This window comes from Drosophila albomicans, chromosome 2R (assembly GCF_009650485.2).
Source record: "Drosophila albomicans strain 15112-1751.03 chromosome 2R, ASM965048v2, whole genome shotgun sequence".
NCBI classification, from domain to species: domain Eukaryota; kingdom Metazoa; phylum Arthropoda; class Insecta; order Diptera; family Drosophilidae; genus Drosophila; species Drosophila albomicans.
In genome coordinates this window covers 24928437-24941906 of record NC_047631.2, presented here as the reverse complement: position 1 = coordinate 24941906, position 13470 = coordinate 24928437, and positions in this window count along the sequence as shown.

Genomic DNA, 13470 nt, shown 5'->3' with positions numbered 1-13470 from the left:
GCTTGGTTTGCAATTCATCTTGCAGCTTGATGGCAAGTCACATGCCTGGCAGTATTCAATTAATGTCTATTAGAAAATTTCACAGCATTTCACTTGACATCTTCCTCCCTTCCCCTTCTGGTCGCTTGTTTTTTGTGTGATAGACAAGGAGCAAAATATTTGGTCGACATGCGAGACTATGCTCTGGATGAATTTCAGTTGATGAACAACATGAGCCCGATTCATATCGTTCATTTTACGAGTCAGCCATCAAAAGGCGTGCAATTAAGCCGCTTACGCGTATGTGGCAAAGAAATAAAAGCAAAGGCCTTCATTTGACATGCCAAAACGTGTCTGCTTGCATTAATGTATGATTATGCCCAGACTTAAGGAATGAAAGCGGGTATGCTAGGTTCGAAAATAGTTAATTAAGTGCAGAGAAATTTATAGCACCAACTTCACAATTAGTTTGTAGTTAACAAGCATTTAATAAATGAATTTATAACTTTTGGTTCAACTTTGGTTTTTAATTACACAATTTTCTTATTTTATATTTTTTTTTCGATAATAAAAACGGGTATTTTTAAGTCGATCCATTTAATCAGTCATTCTTCCAATGTTTTTTGATGCGGCTTACAGTCTGCACCTGTTTTCGTTTGATTCTGCCTCCTGCTAAGCTCGCAATTTGTCAAATAAAGTTTACGACTTCACAGGCGGAGCATTTAAATTACCGAAAGAGAGAGAGCGAGAAAATGAAAGAAATATTCGAGGGGCACAACACAACACAACACACAAATTGCGTGTCAAACAAAACCTTTCGCCTTTTGTTTGCTCCTACTTGAGGTAATATGTGAGATGCGAGAAATGAGGTGCGTAGAAAGTTGCTCAGTTCAGTTTTTGAATGTGAAGCATTTTAAATGCTTAATTTATGTTGTAAGGGGCCCATCATAAAATGTATAACCCAAAGTATGCCAGACAAGCAAAGGGGCCAACACACAAATTAAATTATGTCGACTTTACAAGCGATTTGATGGGCACTTTGACTGGAGACTGGAGCAACTCTGTGGCTTCAGCTGACGCCCACATACGTAGTACTACTTTTCCCATATACACACGTATAATTTTCCTTTTCCTTAACTTTACAATTTTTTCCCTTTTTATTTTTTAAATACGTTCAAGGCTGCGCTCTTTGATTGGAAAGGGCTGTAGGGCTGGCTTTTGTGGTTTGCTGCCAGCAGGCACGGCAATTGAGGTAAAGTTGTAAACTTTGAGCATTTATTAAAATTAATATTGAACATGAAATATGGCCGAAAGTGATAACGACCTTTAATAGCAGAACTTTCATAGCGGAAAATAAAAATAGCAAAAGGCAAAAAGTAAGGTGTGCCTTACTTAGTCCGTAATAAATAGTTAACCTTTTAATGCTGTCTTAACTACAACAATTTGTTGGAAAAACGAACATAATAATAGTTAATGCTGAATGGATAGACTCTACCTACACTATATTATTCTATTATTAGCAGGTTTAGTTTGCTGGTTGAACAACTTGCCAGCTGGCCACACTCAATTTCCCGGAACGTGACTCAATCTTAGTTGTCGACTATGCGAACTAACAACCATGTGTTTCAGTCACGTTTGCCACATAAATTTGCATAGAGTCAACAACATACACTTTAACAGACCTATTTATATATATATATATATATATTGCCTGGAACTCTCTCACCTCTCAGCATACTTATATTTAAACACTACTCAAATGATGTCTAGGCCGCGTGATGATAGCCTAATTGGCAAGTAGCCAAGTAGCTTTAGCAGAAATTAGTCGCAACACACACACAGCTGGGATCTGCTGGACGCTGGCCAGAACAGAAAGAGCATTGGTAATGACAGAAAGCGCTTTGGACGCGTTTACACGGGGTAAACATTGAAATTATCCTGTCTACTACTTTATGTTTGGCATTAACAAAGTTTTCAAAGTTCGCTCCCCAAGCACCGCAGCGACTAGTACTCAAAGAACTTTTCAGATAAAAAGTACACAATGTGAAAATGTTGTTGGTCAACACACACACACACACACACGTAGAAGAGAGTTTTCTGACCAGTTTGTGGTTAGCTTCATTTAAATAAATGTACTCCCAAAAGACTGGCAAATGCCCGCAGGCATCAAATGATTTAAAGTTCGCCATGCTTTAAAATGTTTCGCTCTTGTGTACCATTTGAAAATAGTTTGAAAAATACTCGTTTCTCGTGTGTCACAATTGAAGCGCAAATATGCGAAAACTCTCGAACGCGTTCAACGGAATGTGTTATATTGCATTTCGATTTCAATTTCGATTTCGTGCAAATGATTTCCACACTTCTTTGCCAACGCACACAACATATGTTTGTACTCAACGACAACACAAGGCCAAAACCCAAAGCTAAGCACAAGCAATCAATTTTTGATAGAAATACGTTCCATACCTAGCGAATGCGAGACAGTTGCGACATATTGGCATCACAGTTTATATTTTATGACTTCAACTCGAGTATAGTTTGTATTCTGATCAATTTATGTACCATAAAATGCGTTGCCATTCTATTGAGAGCACCTTGAGGTAATAAGTTCCAAAAAAGATTATTGAAAATTGGATTAAGACTAACCGAAGTGCAGTTTAAAAAAGAAAGAAATTTGAATACCCTTGTCAAATATTTTCCATAAATATTTTCTAAACATTGAAAACAGTTCAGTGTTATTCTTAAAATATACTAAATTAATATACTAACAAAAATACTAAATTATACCGAGAGCTTTATTTGGCATATAAATTATTTTTAAAATATACTAAATGAATATTATCAAAAATACTAAAGTATACCGAATGTCTGGAATTTCTTAAAATATATATAATGAATATATTTAAAAAATACTATATGTGGTATATAGAATGCTATAAATGGTATACCAAAAAACTTCAACATTCAAATATATAGACGTACATGGCTATATCGTCTCGGCTATTCACGCTGATCAAGAATACATATGTATCCTTTATGAATTCGGAGATCACTACCCTATAATACCCTTTTACTCTATGGACAGCGGACATAAACATTATGTTGTATTCTGTTTAATTGAATTAAATTTGCTTAGCACTCTTCAATCACCTTTGGCTCGATCTTAATACAAACATTCTTTTCGTTAACCACTTGAAGAGTAATTTCCTAGTATGTTGTCGGCTTTGTCATCGCAAACTCAATTTCCTCCGTTGAAGGACCATTAAATCCGAACGTAAACTTGTCCAATAATGTGCTGCAACGTGTGGAAATTGCATTCTCCAAATAGTTAAGATACAACAAAAGTTGAGCTCACATTTAAGCCCATGTCTTTTCAATTAATGTTCTTTCAAGTTTATGGCCAACTTTCTAACAACAACAGCCACAACCACAGCAACAGCAACAGCTGCGTATGGGCCATAAAAACTTGTAAGCTGCAAATAAAAATTCAGTTTTGCTGCCAAATCCCATCATAGATATAAAAAGGAAACAAAACCAAAACAAAACAAAAAAAAAATTAACTAAATAAGCAAACTTAATTTCACAGATATATAAAATTTTGGCTCCGACAGAACATTAAAAAAGTTGACATTTCATTGTGGCAATTGTTGTAATAAATATTAAATCAACATTATGTGCGGTCCATAAATTTCTGTTGGCGAAACGGCGAGCATAAAACAAAAACCTCAAATGGAACACCGAATTTTTTCCTTTTCGTTTTTAGTAATAATACGTATACGCCACGTAGGGGCCTTTTTACATGTACATTGAGCAGTGGCGACGACGTTTTAATATCCCTTTCTTAAACATTTATTCAGGCGCCACAGTTGACCCGCTTTCGTTCGGCATGTGGCATGTGCCACTTGCAAAAATACATAATAATATTTCGGAGTCGTCTTTTCACCTGACATTGAATGGACACTCATTCTGCATGGGCGGCCCCGGCAGATATATAAATAATAAATATCACAGTCATGACTGTGAAATGTGCTGCAGTCGTGCTTGGTGCTGCTACTGCATGTGCTTAATTAAAACTGTTTGAACTGCCAACGAACAAAGAGATGAAACAAACAGTGAAAAAACATTGCCTTCAATGAATACTCAACTTTTCTCTCTAATTCTCTCGTCCATTCCTAATTCAGTTTGCATATGGCCAGTGGGAATTGCGAGCATGCGTTGAACCTTATTGAATGGTTAGTTGTTTTTAATTGTTGCTCGATTGATTTTTCGGTCGATAACTTTTAAGCTTTTCCCATGTGTCGGAACCGGATTAGTAATTCATTAAAGTTCATTAAAAATTAGGTTTTGTTTTTCCATTCTCGTGTTCGATGCAAGTTTAAAATCTGCTCTTGACATGTAAAATGTTTACAACGTTTTGGCATGCATATTTTTCAGTTTGATCAGACATTCCGACAACATTTCGTGGAGCAGTTGTCAACATATCGATGGACTGTCGAGAATGCATGAAACAAATATTCAAACACGCATAGCAAAAAATCAATTTTGTGCTTTTCAATTAAATGCCAGTTAGTCAGCATTAACTCTGATATGACTACCAAAAAAATAAAGAGCAGAACTTGTCATTTATAATTTGATTTCTTGTTTCTCTCAATTAAGTAATGGATGCCAATCAATCACTAAAAACCGAAAAATGTAGTCAACAAATTGAATTCGTTTTTGTAAATGGCAATTTGCAATCCAAAAGAATAACATATGAGTTATTTCAATTTTTTCACAAATTCTATGTTCAAATATTTCTAGGAAGTATTCCAATTTACATTCTTTCGCATGATTGAGCTGAAAGTATTGACTGAAAATTTTCCGCAATTTGTTGCCCAAATCGCACTTAATCAATTACCTAAATGGCTTATTCAGTAAAAAAAATTAAGAACAAGTCAGAAATGTAATAAATAATTTATGGCTGCTCAAATTTTTAAATCGAATTCAATTTGGGCCAATAAAGTACAGAGCTTTTAAGTAGCCCGCGAATGCCGTCCGACAGGCCATTTGAATCGTAAAAATTTAAATGAACTGTTACAACTAATAAATTTTAATATCCAAAAGACTGACAGGCGCCTGTGGTAATGTTTTTTGTGTGTACTGTTTTTGTTGTGCTGCAATCGCTGACAGTTCATAAATATTTATGAGCCGAGGAATCAGAGAAAGAGATAGAGAGAGAGTGAGAGAGAGAGACAAACATTGTTGACTGATTTTAGATGTGCCTATCATATTACATTATTGTTTGTTATCTTGTTTATTAAGATATTTAGAATTTGTTTTCAGCATCATATTTATTTACATTTTAAATTTATGCATGGAACATTCCACAAACTCTTATTACACATTGTTGTTTGGCCAGAAGAAATTGTATATTTGTACACTTCTACCATCGCTTCCATTTGTTGTTCAGATTCAATGAACCGTAAGCGAAGACGTCTTCCATATGTAAATGCCTGTAATGTTGGCTCTGTGGCAGACTCTTAGATAATAGACTTTGAGACATAAAACCGTTGCTGGCCTTGAAACTTTCTTAAAATGCAAATTGGAAAACAAACGCGTTTTGTTATTATTTTGATTAAACTTTCTGACATAGAAATTATTGTGCTTTTACATTTCGTTTTTATTCATGACTGAAGCACAATATAGATCAGATAAAAATGACATTGACAGCATATTGATTTGAATTAACATATGCGTGTATATATATTATGTATTATATTTATCGAATATAGCTGAAATCGATTCTAAAAGTGAAATACGAATCTAACAATACGGTTTTTTATTTTCGCATTTTTCTTTTCGTCTGCGTTGCTAAACAATCATCGCAAAATCGCATTTACATACTCCGTTCAACTAAAAATAAATGTAATTTTTATGCAGAACCCTATCGATTTCAGTACATTTGGATTACGAGTATTTGTGTTTACATTTTCTTTACTCTTGCTTGTGGCCAAGTGCTGCACTCGATTCAATGGCAAAATTCTGTTCAACTATGTTTATTCTCAGTCTTTCTTTGACCGCAGGAAGCAAAACTCCTCAACGTTCGCTCGCTCGCTCTCTCTATTCATGGTAAGCAACTTGTCAGCCACAGACGCGCGCAGACAAAAGTGAAATAAAAACCTCAGCAACGTGCCAGGAGATAGCTCACATGCCATTAATCTTTAGCGACCCGCTGGCAAGTCTTGTTAGCCTTCTGTGCTTCTTTGCTCTCTCGTGTGCGAGTGCCACTTGCCCCAAGGTGCACCGTAGCTGTCATCTGAGACGCATCGAAAACAAATTCCAATTCACTGTTTGTTTATTTGTAGTAGAACCAAGAATTCTAAGATGGTATATGCATTATTCGGGTCAGCTTCTAGACAAAGACATTTACTCGCGGAAGATTAAGGAACTTTATAATAATGTTTAAGGTGTGCTTTAATATTAGACTTCTACGTTTGAGAGTTGAACTTGAAGAAAATATTATAAAAATATTTATTGTTTAAAATTTATCAATAAAATGAACATTTTTATATTAATTCGTGCTGATTTAAATGTCAATTTGATTACTCCGTTTGTTCGTTGCGCTAGACTTGAAAAACAAGAAGAAAATAAAGAAAACATCTTATTTAGAATCAAGCCTTAAAACTTTGATTTATAATTGAAATATTCTTTATTATTATTAAGTGCTGTCCTCAACATTAATTTGAATACTCTGTTTGATTTATGCGCTTTGACTGCTAAGCATAAAAAGGAACCGGAAATAAAGAAAATATCTTATTAAAAGGTACGCTTTATAAATACGATTTCAAATAAAAATTTTCATTAATAATTTTTTGTACTGGCTTAAAAAATAATTTTGAATACTCCGTTTGTTTGCTGTGCTTTGACTGCTAGGCGTAAAAAATAAAAAAGGAATTAAACGAAAAATTCATTCGATGTCAAATACAAATTTTCTATAATAATTTTTCGTGCTTGCTTGAAAATTAATTTGAATACTCCATTTGTTTGCTGCGCTTTGACTACTAGGCGTAAAAAAGAAAAAGAAAATAAAGGAGAAAAGTAAATTTAGAAGCCAGTATTAAAATTTGATTTGTAATACATAAATATTCTATATTATTATTTCGTGCTGCCCTTAAAATTAATTTGAATACTCCTTTTGTTTGTCTCGCTTTGACTGTTAGGCATAAAAAATTGCGTTGCTTTAAATTTGTCATTCTTATTCTTTTGGTACCCCGCTGACAATCGAGTTGGCTCTCAATTGATATGCCTGTCACAGACTTGAAAATCGAGTACAAAATGGTTTTACTTGCAGCTGTTGTCGAACCTACTATAAAAACTTTGCTGCAATATGAAAATAAGCGGGGTTGGAGCGGGCTTTATGACGCAAATCCTTTGAGGACATACTGAACATGCAAACAATTTTTGAATCGACTTCGGGACGCTCAGTTCTTTTTACATGGAGAAAGTGCGCCAACAGCAAAAGACGGCAAAATGGAAAGACCATTGCTGACAGACAGAGCAAGAGAGAGAGAGAGAGAGGGAACGAGAACGCCGCGAGAGAAGCAAAAGCAAATGTAGACACGAGCACAACACAAACAGACGGACACACTCACAATCACGCACACTCACACACAGACACAAACACACGCAGTCTGTTGTAAAGAAGCTGAGGAATATAAGTCGACAAGCGCATTTCCTTTTCAAAACTTTGCAGACTACTGCCCCACAATGCAACTGCTTTTGCAATGTACTGCTATTTTTCTTTGTTGTAACTTTGAGGTAGGTATTAAATATATACTATATACTGCATATACTAGTATGTTTGTTTGTGTGTGCTTACTTTTTGCTTGGCTCACTTGAAATTAAAGTCGTAAAACTTGGTTTGCAGTAAGCTGTTTTTTATTAAGACCAAGTGGTAATGCCAGACTTCCGATTTGGGGGGGAAAAACAGCCAAGCAATTGGCACTTGTTTGCATTTGAGCTACTCAAAAGCTAAATTCATTTAAATAACATTTATATTTTCTCCCAGCTAAGATTATTGCAACTTTAGCTCTTGACTTGCAATTGAAATGATTTTAGTAACGTCTTAAGACGAGTTGAAGCTACAACAAATTGGTTATAAATTCATTCCGAAAATATGAAAATGCTTAAGGACAAGTAAGAAAGCTAAAGTCGAGTATGCTCGACTGTGAGATACTCGCTAACCATGAATAAAGGAAAACAGTGCGATACCACAAAGTTCTAAAAATATACCAAATTCTATTTTTGGTATATCGAATTGGTACTACATTGAGTGCAAAATATATCAGATTGTTAGCCAAAGCAAGTAAGACTCCATTGAAATACGAGCTTTTCTGCATACAAAAGTAAATAGCTTATAAAATTTTTATGTGATCGCAATCCATTTTCCAGGAATTCTAAATACTGTAGTTATTATTATATGCATCGCCCTTTTAGCTTCACAATTATGCTTGCTATTCTATTTTTGTTAATTTACATGGGCGGAATTGGACGTGGCGTGTATAAAATCTTAATGATACTCAAGGGTGTTATATTATATTATATATAACTTTATTCAATGTTATTTCCAGTTCAACCAGACTAAAAAATTTGTAGAAAAAACTTCTGTCGTTAAAATGTTAATAAACCCGATCAATATTGCGTTTAACATTTCACTTCAGCAAACTGGCCGCAAATTTAATTAAATATCTGTATTAAAAGCATTATTTCGAATATGAACCTCTCGATTTACCCTTTTCCAAAGTGTTTTTTGCTCCTGGCGATTCTCACAGTTTTATGGCACAACATCTCGACGCCTTTTTTCAGGTTATTACACTTCATATCCATGGGGGTCACACAAAAACGCAAAATGTAGACGGACATGTAAAAAAAAAACAACAAAACGAAAAATACGTGTATTTTGTAGAGGAGTTTCACTGACTTTTCACTTCAGAGCGAACAAACATAAAAATGTAATTCAAAACAGCTGAGGGAACAAATTGTGAAACGTGCGAAAAACTGGTACAAAAAAAAAAGATGAAATAAAACTTGGCACACACACAAAACACAGGCAGAAAGAGAGAAACAGAGGAAAAGATACTACCACATTTGCAATGGGAAATAAATGCTTGTGCAGTGTAAAATGTTGGCAGAGTTTTGTTACAGCCTTTTCGTTGGTTTGGAGGCCCAACTACAACAACAATGCGAAAGGGTAAGTGCAAGTGCCAAAAGAGCAAACTTTATTTTATATTTTATTTTATTTCCGTTTGCAATTTGTTTTTGCTTTTGCTCGTCTGTTGTAATTGTTTATTACATTTTGTGTTTATTCAACTAGATGTGCGTTACGGCTTGAGCCTGTTAAAACACATATGTTTCCTCACTTTTTTTGGGAGGAAGTTTTTAACATAAGAGTTTTAAATTAATTTACTGTGAGTGCTACAAATATGTTTACACAGTTTTTGCTCTGAATAAATATTTGCATTAATCCCAGAAAAAAAGTGGTATTATCAACGAAGCTGTTGTTCTCTTTTTGGTAGAATCATTATTTATTTGTATTTTATTCATAAAATATCAATTCTAGCTGATACTTGGAGTTTTTAATTAAGTTGCATATTTAAAACAAAATTGATGTATTATTTAAAAGAAAGGTTTATTAAGAAGCGTTATTAAATGTATTAACAATGGCCTTTTAAAGAGCTATTTTGCTTTTGTTTTCTGAGAAGACTCATTCGATAAGTCAATGCGAAGTGCGCATCAAACAAACAGCATCATTTCGTGCACATTCAGATGGCAAAAGGACATTTCTCTTAATGACCTTAGCGTGGCTAACAAAGTTAGATTGCCTGGCCAAAGGGAATAGAATGTCAGATGTCTAATTAATATATATATATAAGTATATATTTAATATGAGTGTGCCAGCAACCAGCTGCTATTGTCTTGTTGTCTGCTGACAAAGTTACGGCTGTCAGGACAACAAGGATATCAAATAATTTTTCATTAAATTAGATCACTTTTTGTTGTCGTGCAGATTGCGAACATTCTAATGGAACTGTGTGTGTTTTCGGCTGTGAGTTCTGCCTGTAGCTCAATTTGGAAATTAGTCTGGCGCCTTCCAAACTGCACCCTCTTGTCGCCCCTCGCCTCTGACATCGCAGCGCCGCCCACTCAATGTCGTTTGTTGTCCCGTAATTGCAGGACAATGGAAGGCGAAACAAAGGGCGCATTATATAATTACATGCACGTGCATTTTGCTGTAAATGAAGTTTTGCAGACAAGTTGGCGATATATTTTCAATTCAATAGACCTTCGCGCAAAAGTCGTGCCAAAAAAAAGTGTGAAATTTCTTGGAAAAAATCCTTGAACCTTGAACGTTGCCAAAATAACTGGATAAGAAAAATCTCTCGAAGAAATCAAAGAAAATTTGCATTTGAAATCTGCGGGTCAGGCATGCCAACAATGCTTAACCGCAACTTTTAAACAGATTAACGACCTTTCCACTGCATTCGCAGTCAAGTGGACCGACCCCTCGTCAAGCAAGATACCGACGAGGACGTGTCAGCTTGGCAGCTTGGCAGCTTGGAACTTGGGGTTAATACACTGGCCGCATGTTTCTTTAATGGTCAACATGACAGGCTCAAATAGCAAGCCAATGCCAATGGCCGACAGACGAGGCTTTTCATAAAAAACACTTTAAATTGTGGTTAGGAGAATGTTTGTAGGTCGTGTTAAAGGTCACAAAGACACACACACTCACACACTTACACACTTGCTAGGCGATGGCAATGACAAATGTCCAAATGCGGGTGCCAATTTATGCACACAAACAATGGGAAGAAACCGACTCGATATGGTCGAACACCCCCAGCTCCCAGCTCCCCAGTGAGCAGTTTATTTGCCTGGCTCAGTGTAAGACATACTATTTATGCAGCTCTTGGTAAATGGCCAGGACAACACACACACACATAGACACACACATTTTGCACGTATGAGCAGTCAACCCGAGTAAATCGAAAACAGAAACAAGGCCAATGATAGGCCGGCTGCAGACAATGCAAAATGTGCCTTGTAACCCAAAACACTAGGAATTGAAATGTGTGCGAAAATCGCTAAACAATCGAGGCTAATGCTGCCAAGTGGAAATACAGTCAAAACAGCTGCATACCAAGCTGTGCTAGTAAGGCAATTGATTTTAACTTAACTAAAATCTGAACACTGCTGGTTCATAAATTTAATACAGACAAATTTCAAGAGTTATTTGTGTAGAGCACATAAAGCTGGCATAAAATATGCTAATTCCGGAAAAATAATTGCAAAATGCTTCAACTTCAAGTTGCGAGTGAAACGTACAGAATGTCCGACATTGTAATTAATGTCGTTAATTTCAAAGTTTGCTGATACTTGTTGGCAAAAGAAATGCAAAAGTATGTGATGGGGCAAGAAGTTCAAATGCTACAACAAGGACATTGATACGATATTCTTCTCGTTTATCATTCACACAGCTACAGCAAACGTAACAACAGCAATTATCGCGCAAAACTTTTTACATTCTGTTTTTGTGCTCTGTAGCGAATTTGCTGTGAGATCAACACACACATACACAGAGTCAAGTTTTTGTTATGTGCCTTGAAAAGTATGCTACAAAATTTGCTTGAAATTTATAAAGATAGCTTCATTAATGAAAACATAGGAATAAATTTAATTATTATCTGAATTCTTAATATGTACAACTTTAATCTTTCAATAAATTTTAAATTGCTTGTGTATTTCTATGTTCTGTACAAGCTATGAGCTCTGTGCGTAGAAAAGTATGGTACAAATTTTGACTGAAACTTAATACATAAGTTAAATAAGCAGTTTCCCACCCAAATGAAAACACATGAATAAATTGAATCTACATCGTCTGCATTCCTAATATATGTACGTATAACTTCAATCTTGCAAAAAATTGTAATTCGCCTATAATTGAACAGTGTCTGTGTATTGCTTTATATTGGTTTATGAGATTGGATCTTTTCAAATTACTCCACACTACCGTCATCCACAACAAGAGAAGGCACAATGCCTTCGTTCATACTTTGCGACCGCTGTGCATTCATATTATACGCATTCAATTTGTACACCAGCAATGTGAACACCTCCTCGGGCAATGTGTTTTGCAGCACACTGAGCAGCTTGCCCGGTTTGCTGCAAACAACAATTGCATTCATCAAATGTTCAGCGGCACGTTCGTAATTGCCGTCGGTAATTAGCATTTCACTTTTTTGTATCTCCTGCATGAAATAGCTCTCGATGGATTTGGCGTCCGTTAAGTCTGGTATGCCACTTGAGCCACTTGATTTGCGATGGCGGCGACGTCGCTCATAAATATTCTTCTTGTAATCCGGATGCCCGCGACGCTGCTTATCAAAATAGACACAATAACCAACGAATGCGGCACTGGCCAAGCCAGCTAGTATGCCAAAAGATGTTTTGTTTACAAGAACTCCAATCATTTTAAAAATAAATAAATTTGTTTTTGTTTTTGTTTAGCGAAATATGTTTGTGGGTTGGAAAAATCCTGGAATGTTTTATGTAGTTTTTTCTTTTTTTTTTGTGAAGTGAAATAAGTGAGAAATATGAATAATGTCGAAAAGTCTACTTCGTTAGGTGGAATAAATAACAATAATTAAAAATACAAAATTTCATAGAAAAATATGAAATGCAATTGCATTTAAATTGCATTTAAATAAATCCAAATTCGAGCTTGTTCAGTTCCCACATTTGAATACGTCTCACAAACATTTGAATGCGATAATATATCTGCAAATTTATTCGTATCATTGTTCAATGCCTGCCTATCAATTCGCTTGGCATATGCGTATTCCAATTTGGATTTAGTGGACATCGCAATTACCCGCTCTTCTCTTCTCTTCGCTTCTGTTTTGTCCTGTCAAAGCAGTTCATGTGCACTCAGCTCTACTCTTTATATATCTCTCTATCTCGATGTGGTTATTTTTTTTTGATTTCCTGTATAGTCTGTAAATACGAGAAGTTGCCAAAAAATATCAGCAATCAAATGCTGTGCTACGCATGTGAATTGTAGATGGTAATTTCAGACGAATATCATGCATATTTCGGGGCTAAACTTGTGGGTTTGACAGTGACATGACATTTGCAACCATACACACAAAAAGGAGAGTAATTTCGGTTGAATATTTATAGAATTACATTTGTATATTTTATTACCTACTACGATGGACCTAAATCAAACTCTGCTGGCCCCCCAGTCAAGATATGCTGCTGTCAAATTGACGCCAATTATACGAGGCATGGAAATTCAGCTGGAAAATTAACTTGGAATGCAATGCAATGCCATTAGATGGACTCCGCAGGACATCTCTAATTCTAATCAACTATTTACATATGTGCTAATGAAATTAAAAATGGAAATTCGGATTTTCGTTGCATACTTTTGTAATTGCATTACGTATTAAT